Source organism: Haliotis asinina, chromosome 8, assembly GCF_037392515.1.
Source record: "Haliotis asinina isolate JCU_RB_2024 chromosome 8, JCU_Hal_asi_v2, whole genome shotgun sequence".
Classification (NCBI taxonomy): Eukaryota; Metazoa; Mollusca; class Gastropoda; order Lepetellida; family Haliotidae; genus Haliotis; species Haliotis asinina.
Window position 1 is genome coordinate 17,309,165 of NC_090287.1, and position 8,570 is coordinate 17,317,734.

Below are 8,570 nucleotides of genomic sequence, written 5' to 3' on the forward strand. Positions count from 1 at the left end.
TAATGGAAACAAAACGAGCTTGCTCCATCCCTCAAGTCTAATTCGGTTTACCGAACCCTCAGTGTGCATGAGAGCGGCACAGGTCAATGTGTTCCAGACGTGTGGTACCATGTCTCCTTTCTGACTCAACATCGGAAACACAGTGATTGCAATGAAAAGTAGATCCTGGTAATACCACACGCTGTCACTTCACTGGATAGTTGATCCTGGTAATACTCCACGCTGTCACTTCACTGGATAGTTGATCCTGGTAATACCACACGCTGTCACTTCACTGGATAGTAGATCCTGGCAATGCTACACGCTGTCCCTTCACTGGATAGTTGATCCTGGTAATACTCCACGCTGTCACTTCACTAGATAGTTGATCCTGGTAATACCACACGCTGTCACTTCACTGGATAGTAGATCCTGCTAATACCACACGCTGTCACTTCACTGGATAGTAGATCCTGGTAATACCACACGCTGTCACTTCACTGGATAGTTGATCCTGGTAATACTCCACGCTGTCACTTCACTGGATAGTAGATCCTGGTAATACCACACGCTGTCACTGCACTGGATAGTAGATCCTGGTAATACCACACGCTGTCACTTCACTGGATAGTTGATCCTGGTAATACCACACGCTGTCACTTCACTGGATAGTAGATCCTGGTAATGCTACACGCTGTCCCTTCACTGGATAGTAGATCCTGGTAATACCACACGCTGTCACTTCACTGGATAGTAGATCCTGGTAATACCACACGCTGTCACTTCACTGGATAGTAGATCCTGGTAATACCCCACACTGTCACTTGACTGGATAGTAGATCCTGGTAATACCACACGCTGCCACTTCACTGGATAGTAGATCCTGGTAATACCACACGCTGTCACTTCACTGGATAGTAGATCCTGGTAATGCCACACGCTGTCCCTTCACTGGATAGTAGATCCTGGTAATACCACACGCTGTCACTTCACTGGATAGTAGATCCTGGTAATACCACACGCTGTCACTTCACTGGATAGTAGATCCTGGTAATACCCCACACTGTCACTTGACTGGATAGTAGATCCTGGTAATACCACACGCTGTCACTTCACTGGATAGTAGATCCTGCTAATACCACACGCTGTTACTTCACTGGATAGTAGATCCTGGTAATACCACACGCTGTCACTTCACTGGATAGTAGATCCTGGTAATACCACACGCTGTCACTTCACTGGATAGTTGATCCTGGTAATACCACACGCTGTCACTTCACTGGATAGTAGATCCTGGTAATACTCCACGCTGTCACTTCACTGGATAGTTGATCCTGGTAATACCACACGCTGTCACTTCACTGGATAGTAGATCCTGGTAATACCCCACACTGTCACTTCACTGGATAGTAGATCCTGCTAATACCACACGCTGTCACTTCACTGGATAGTAGATCCTGGTAATACCACACGCTGTCACTGCACTGGATAGTAGATCCTGGTAATACCACACGCTGTCACTTCACTGGATAGTTGATCCTGGTAATACCACACGCTGTCACTTCACTGGATAGTAGATCCTGGTAATACTCCACGCTGTCACTTCACTGGATAGTAGATCCTGGTAATACCCCACACTGTCACTTCACTGGATAGTAGATCCTGGTAATACCACACGCTGTTACTTCACTGGATAGTAGATCCTGGTAATACCCCACACTGTCACTTGACTGGATAGTAGATCCTGGTAATACCACACGCTGTCACTTCACTGGATAGTAGATCCTGGTAATACCACACGCTGTCACTGCACTGGATAGTAGATCCTGGTAATACCACACGCTGTCACTTCACTGGATAGTAGATCCTGGTAATACCACACGCTGTCACTTCACTGGATAGTTGATCCTGGTAATACCACACGCTGTCACTTCACTGGATAGTAGATCCTGGTAATACTCCACGCTGTCACTTCACTGGATAGTAGATCCTGGTAATACCCCACACTGTCACTTCACTGGATAGTAGATCCTGGTAATACCACACGCTGTCACTTCACTGGATAGTAGATCCTGCTAATACCACACGCTGTCACTTCACTGGATAGTAGATCCTGCTAATACCACACGCTGTCACTTCACTGGATAGTAGATCCTGGTACTACCACACGCTGTCACTGCACTGGATAGTAGATCCTGGTAATACCACACGCTGTCACTTCACTGGATAGTAGATCCTGACAATACTCCACGCTGTGAGTGCAACTGTAAATGAGCTGCGACCACAATGGATGTTTCAGTTGTAGTTTTGTGCGGCCTTCTGCTGGGCGCTGGAGTCCATCAGGTTCCCCTCAAACCCATAATTCTTCTTTATCTTCTGAAACGTCTCATAGTCTATCTCAATACCAAAGGCTTTTGCGAATTTGTTAAACTTCTTGAACGCTGTAAACAGCAAATAAAGCAGATTTTACATTCAACACGGGACGGACATGATAAACCCACAATGCATTACCAATACTTTACCAATAGGTATATAAATGGCTGTTCACATGATAACTAATTGGAAAGTGACGAGATATCTGACGCTGAGAGAGCAGTGAGTCAGTTTACACATCTATAATCCCATGAAATACTAGTGTTGGTTGATGAGATAAATATTTGTGCAAATGTGCACATCGTGCGAGAGACACTTCATCTACATCTGACTCAGTCTAAGTGCACTTAGTCTCAGATTATTCGTTACACTCCTACAATGAGTCTAAAGCCACCATGCCACTTCCACGAAGTTCGTCCACGCACTGGTACGCAATATTGCGTGTCAGTGAGTAAACACGGCGTAAACTGTTGTGAAGTGTGCATAAACTGGGGCTGCGTACCTATGCGCAAAGAAAGTTTTGGAATTTTCAAATTTCTGGTATCCATAATCTTCGTGCTACTAGTCGTGAACTGTGCGCAACCTACTAGCAAACACTGCGGGTAGTGCGTATCAAAGCGTGTCAATTTCCAGTCCTGCGCACAGTGACTCGCATTGACTCGCTTTCATTACGAACTGTGTGCGACATGGTCGCGGTAGATTGCGAAAAGTCCACGACTTCTAATTTGTCGTGAAGTGGGCGAGCGGGACTTGTGTATTGTCCTTACTTGTTCGCGTTGTCATAGCACAAGGAAATACACGGCTGCGCCTCAGGAAATACGGAATTTACAATGGTCTTACAGATCCGTAAGACAGTCACCCGTTCAAAACACCATGCAACTAATATTCTGCTGTGTGAATGTCCCTTCGGGTTACGAATGACAATTATCGTATTTTGAGGACTCTTTTCGAAAGGACATATTCTAGAGCCTGTTAACTATTACTCTGAAACCACTACCTGGATCCTTGCCACAGCAATAGAGGGCGAACCACTCCATACACTGGTCGCAGTTGGTGGTGCAAGCATCGCAGATGAAGGGGCAGATGAGACGGCAGCAACAACGGCAGCAGAACAGGAACATGATGAGGAAGGAGAAGACGAAGATGAAGCGAAGAAGGACTGTCTTCCAGTTCCGTGCCATCTTCTGGAACAAAGTCTGTTCCTTGTCTTCAACCTGGAACAGAGTTAGTGAGCGAGTTGGGTTTTACGTTGCACATGTGTCGCTACGTCACAGATTATAACCGGAAGTGTCACAAGCGATAATTATGACTTTTGCTTTGGTTACACCCAGGAGCACGAGCCGTGGCAACAACGGATCGCAATCCAGGGATAATCAGGGATCTGATCCACGTTCACGGAAGCTAGTGTACATAAGGGGAGCAGCTCTGCTTGGCGAACTGCGGTGTCTATGCTTACGGGTTCGAATTCCACCAACGCCTTGATTATGTTGCTAGCTTCCCCAAATTAAGGTCTATCATCTCCATTATGTATGGCTTTTCTCACAGATTTAGCAGAGACACCGTGATATAAGGGAAATACGTTTCGGACTGTTTTAGTCGCTGAATGTTGTACAAAAACTGAGCAAGAACTGTTTCCAACATCAATGGGATAATATAAGTTGTTCACTGGTCGCGAGGGGGCCATGGGCTCATGTACCCTCGAGCCTGCAGGGCATGGGGAACATAAACACACCTCGAGGGTACATGAGATAAATGAAAATTATACTCCACCCCCAATACTTGAGTGTTTTGAAAAAGTCCGCCTATCCCTTCATTTGGTGAAAAGGTGCGAAATGTTTTTTTTTTCTAAAATTTGAATCAAACCCGTCCGAGTGAGCCCTGCATCTAGTATGCACATTCGCGTTACATTAGCTATTGTATCTCCTGATCGGTCAGATTGCGCACATGCAGGCCATTTAGATGTGTTTAGACTGTAGTGGTCCAATTATACACCAACGGTCAATCAGATGTGTAGAGACTGTATGTGTTAGCTAGTTCGCTGACAAGTTGATTACGAATCGTCGCATCCCATCGACGCCGGACAATATTCATGATATCGACCACTCGTTGGTCCGGGTTCGTCCTGTGTCTTTACAGGTCGTAAATTGCTTGAATATTGTTGAGATGGTAACAAACCAGTACAAGTAAACTTAGCCTCAGTGTATTTCGTTACACTCAACCACTGAGTCTAACAAAACCTAGTAGAAGGTCGCGTCAGGTAACCTTTGAGCGAAAAGTGAGCGTCCAATCAAAAGCGAGACGGTTAAATAGATTTAACCAATCAGACAACGGCTACTATTTAGGGATCGGAGGGACTTTCAAAATATTCAAGTCACTGACACAGATCTCTCCACAAACAAAAATTCGCATGTAACACAATTATTTGACCTGCAGTATATACGCTTTGGGGTTCCTGTTGATATGGTTACCATTAGCTAATATTTCCGCAAGATGACATCCTTGAATATTGCCAAAAACACCATTTTCAGCGACTGTTTACTCACCGTTGTCATGGGTGTACGCACGCCGCGTGCATCACCCGGAAGCGATCGTACGCTAAAAAGCATTCGGAATCGTTCGGGTACGAACCTTTTCGAGATAAAATGTTCGAAATGTATGCGCGAATGTCCGCTTTCGCGATTTGGTCAATCTCAAAGGTTACCTGACTCGACCTCACATAAGGTTTCGTTAGACTCAGTAGTGGAGTGAAACGAAAAATAGCTGAGGATAAGTTTACTTAGACTGGGTAACAAACATGACACCTGTGTGTAGGGTCAGCAAAAACACTGCATGTGGACACAAGCCATCCCAGGGCTGAGGAGGTCTGAAGGATGGGAAGTCCGTAAATACGATTGCTTCAGTTGCATTTGAGGAGTCCGTGAATTCAGAGACATTTTTGTATGATTCAAAGAGTGGGGTTATCATTAAGGCATAATAGATATTCAAGAGTGGATGGCTTTAATAGCTCCAGTCTGCCTCTCTCGGAAACTACCGTCAGTCTGTCACCAGCTATTACTTGGCATTCATGAATATTTTCGAAACGCATTGCAGTTCATCACCAACGTAATGGAAGGAAAAACGCAAACTGCCATTAGGCCAACCGTTCATTACCATAGGCAGCGTCAACAAAATGAAAAATATTCAGATAGGATTAAGATGTAACTTTGGATGTAGTAGAGGTCTGTTCGTCAAACGCCCTCTACAATTGGAAGTTACTTAGTAATGACATTCAATATTCACACCTGCTTATCAGTTTAGGATGCCCATGGCATTCAACATCATATATGCAACATAACATAACGCGGCATCCAGCATACCATAAAACATTTGTCATCCTCCAGAGTTTGACACACGCTATGGGAGGTCCAGGTTACGTTCTAAAATATGTCTGAGTTAAGAATAATAAACACAAAGATACTATTCACGTTTGACGAAAAATGGACCTCATCACATCAAACGCATGTCCCTTTATAATATTTATTGATCGGGCGCATGTTTCTTTGAAGCACGGTGTTCAATACGCCATAGTGATAAGGTCGCTTCACTGAAAGTAACGTGTGTGTCTGAAACTTTTATGCGAGACAAAACGAGATGTTCCGCGTCACTTGAATTTTACCTCATAGTCCAACATTTTCTTGTCAGTGTCCCAGTCGTAATTGTCCTCATAGTCGAACCGCTTCCTGATCCGTCTACTGCCTTGCACTTCATGACGAAGTTGTCCCTCGTCATCAGATGACGAGAGCCGTTCTTGAGACCTCAGCGTCCACGTCTCCACACGCGATACTACTGAAACCAAACCGATATACCGGCTAACGTACAGATAGTAACACCACCTTCTCTCTTGAGGCGGAATGAGGCGGAATGCTGTCGGAATGGAAAATTCTGGAGATTCCTGGAAATTCGAACTGAATTCTAAAACTTCTTACTGCATTCCGAATGCATTCCAGCTACTTTGTCTGGCTGATTCTCCTTGATTCCTGTCAGTTCGAAAGAAGTGTGGAGGAGCCTTTAGGGTTGGTTTCTGTACACAGTGAAACTTGTTTAAACCGGCACCACACGGGACAGAAATGTAATGCCGGATTAGTGTTTTGGGTTATGGGACTGCAGATAACCATGCCGCTTTAGACAGTGTTAAGTACAAATATAAGTAAAAAGGTCGTGTCGGATTAGGCGTTGACTTTAGTTATCATAATATCGTGGTATAAAGTGGGGACCAAAAATCCATGCCGGATTAGAGACGTGCTGGTGTTGGCAAGTTTTACGGTATATTTAATTTCGAAGAGACAAACAATTTTCTTTTCAATGGAAAGCTTCAAATGACTTGCTTCATTTAGGCAGAAAGGAAAATAATGCGGTTCGTGATCTGTGAGACAATCTAGGGTGGGGGTGTTTGGATTCCCAGATCTAACTTCAGCTGTACAGTCTTGACTAGTCCAGCCAGTAGTCAGTAGCATAGATACCATAGATCCAGGCGTAATGCTGATTGCGTCGACACACAATCAGCCAGGTGACAGGTCCCCATTATTCCCCCGACAGCGCTAAGGTGCTCAGATCTAAATGTCACCAGTAATCCGCGCGTGAGTTAAGGTGGTGTTAGAATATAAAGTCGAACTATCAGACAGTGTCCAGGATGCACGTGACCGGAAACATTGCGTCACGCGGTTAGGTGTACAGCGCACATGGCACTAATCAAACAAAAATAACCTGGCTTTTTGAACGAGAAACACCACATTTTACGTACCAATCCGCCATTGTATTTGACGTGTTACTTACAGATGTCCTTAATTTCAGTGATCGTTTGCGAGACACAAAGAAGCAGCCGTAAAATACCCCGCGATTAAATATGAGTTATCTTGTAGAAAATTAATGGGTTGTTTGTATGTTTATCTGAGTCGTCTACCAACAACATACTCTCCAACAGGTTTAGTTTGTAAGTATTAGTTCTGACTAAGCTCTAAACTTGAGTTCTAATATTGACTACTGCACGTGTCCTACAGATAACGAAATGGGGATAATTCAATAACGGATCGCAGTATTCCATTTCTTAACGCCTGCTCTCAGCTGCGTAACCTCTATGTTCCGTCTTAGCGAGAAGCAGTAATCATGCGCAGAATATGGTCATAGGAATTTTAAAACCGCCTTCCAGCTGGCGTTTCAGAATAATTGTTTTTAGAAGAAAGGCAGAGTCATTTTAGTTCAAACAGGTAACGTGCCTTTGAAATATTATCGTTTGTGCTTTGTGAACTCTACACACCTCAACACATTTTTGCATAATAAAACATACACTGTCTAACAGGTAGCATTATGAAGTGCAGACCATTGGTACTATATAGCTATCTAACTTGCAAACATTACAATGTATACATGCCCAAGAGCACCGGTTTTCCTCAGTGTATTAAGTAATGTGTTAGTGCAGTCTCTGTATATCGGGAAGTTGGGGAAGCTTAGTGGTTGAAGCGTTCGCTCGTCACACCAAAGCCCAAGGTTCGATTCCCCAAATGGGTACAATGTGTGAATCCCATTTCTGGTGTGTCCCGCCGTGACGTTGCTGGAATATAGCCAAAAGCGACGTAAACCAACACCCACTCACTCGCTTGGTATCTAGGAGTTGATAAAGGACTTAAAATCACGATATGTTTGTTAGCGGAAGGGAAACTGTACACAGCTTACGGCCATAGGGAGCACGCTATTCAGTAACAGTAACCTGGGTGTAAATCATAATAAAATCCCAAAATATCCGTAAAATACATCTTGAACCTTAGTCTCTGTTCTTATAATTCAAGTTACACCATGAGCTCACCTATTAGGAGAAAAGGGAATATGACGAAGCTGTAGAACATCAAGAATGGTGTTCTCCATTACTTCCTGACTGTTGCTGCATGACGTAATCAGTCGCTGTACGACGTCACAGCTGATATGACGTCACTACTATGACTGTCGTCCTATCGCGTGATTAGCTACATTCATTTCGTATCTTGTTCTCCATCGATAATCCCCCTCAACGCGTTTTTATTTATTCACCAGACTTGGCACATAGATATATCTGGTGATGTTTTAGTGCCTTTTGGTAGTTTGGGTATTCTTCACAAATTATTTTCCGCGTTTCCATGGCAACATGTGTGACTGAAATTGGAGGTAATGTGGAGGATATTGATGACTGCGTCTTCTTGTTTGCTGTG

General features: G+C 44.1%; 1 pseudogene; it reads right to left on the minus strand.

Moving 5' to 3' along the window:
* Positions 1-2,274: 2,274 nt before the first annotated feature.
* On the minus strand, positions 2,275-8,250 carry LOC137294198 (uncharacterized; annotated as a pseudogene).
* Between the last annotated feature and the right edge of the window lie 320 nt (positions 8,251-8,570).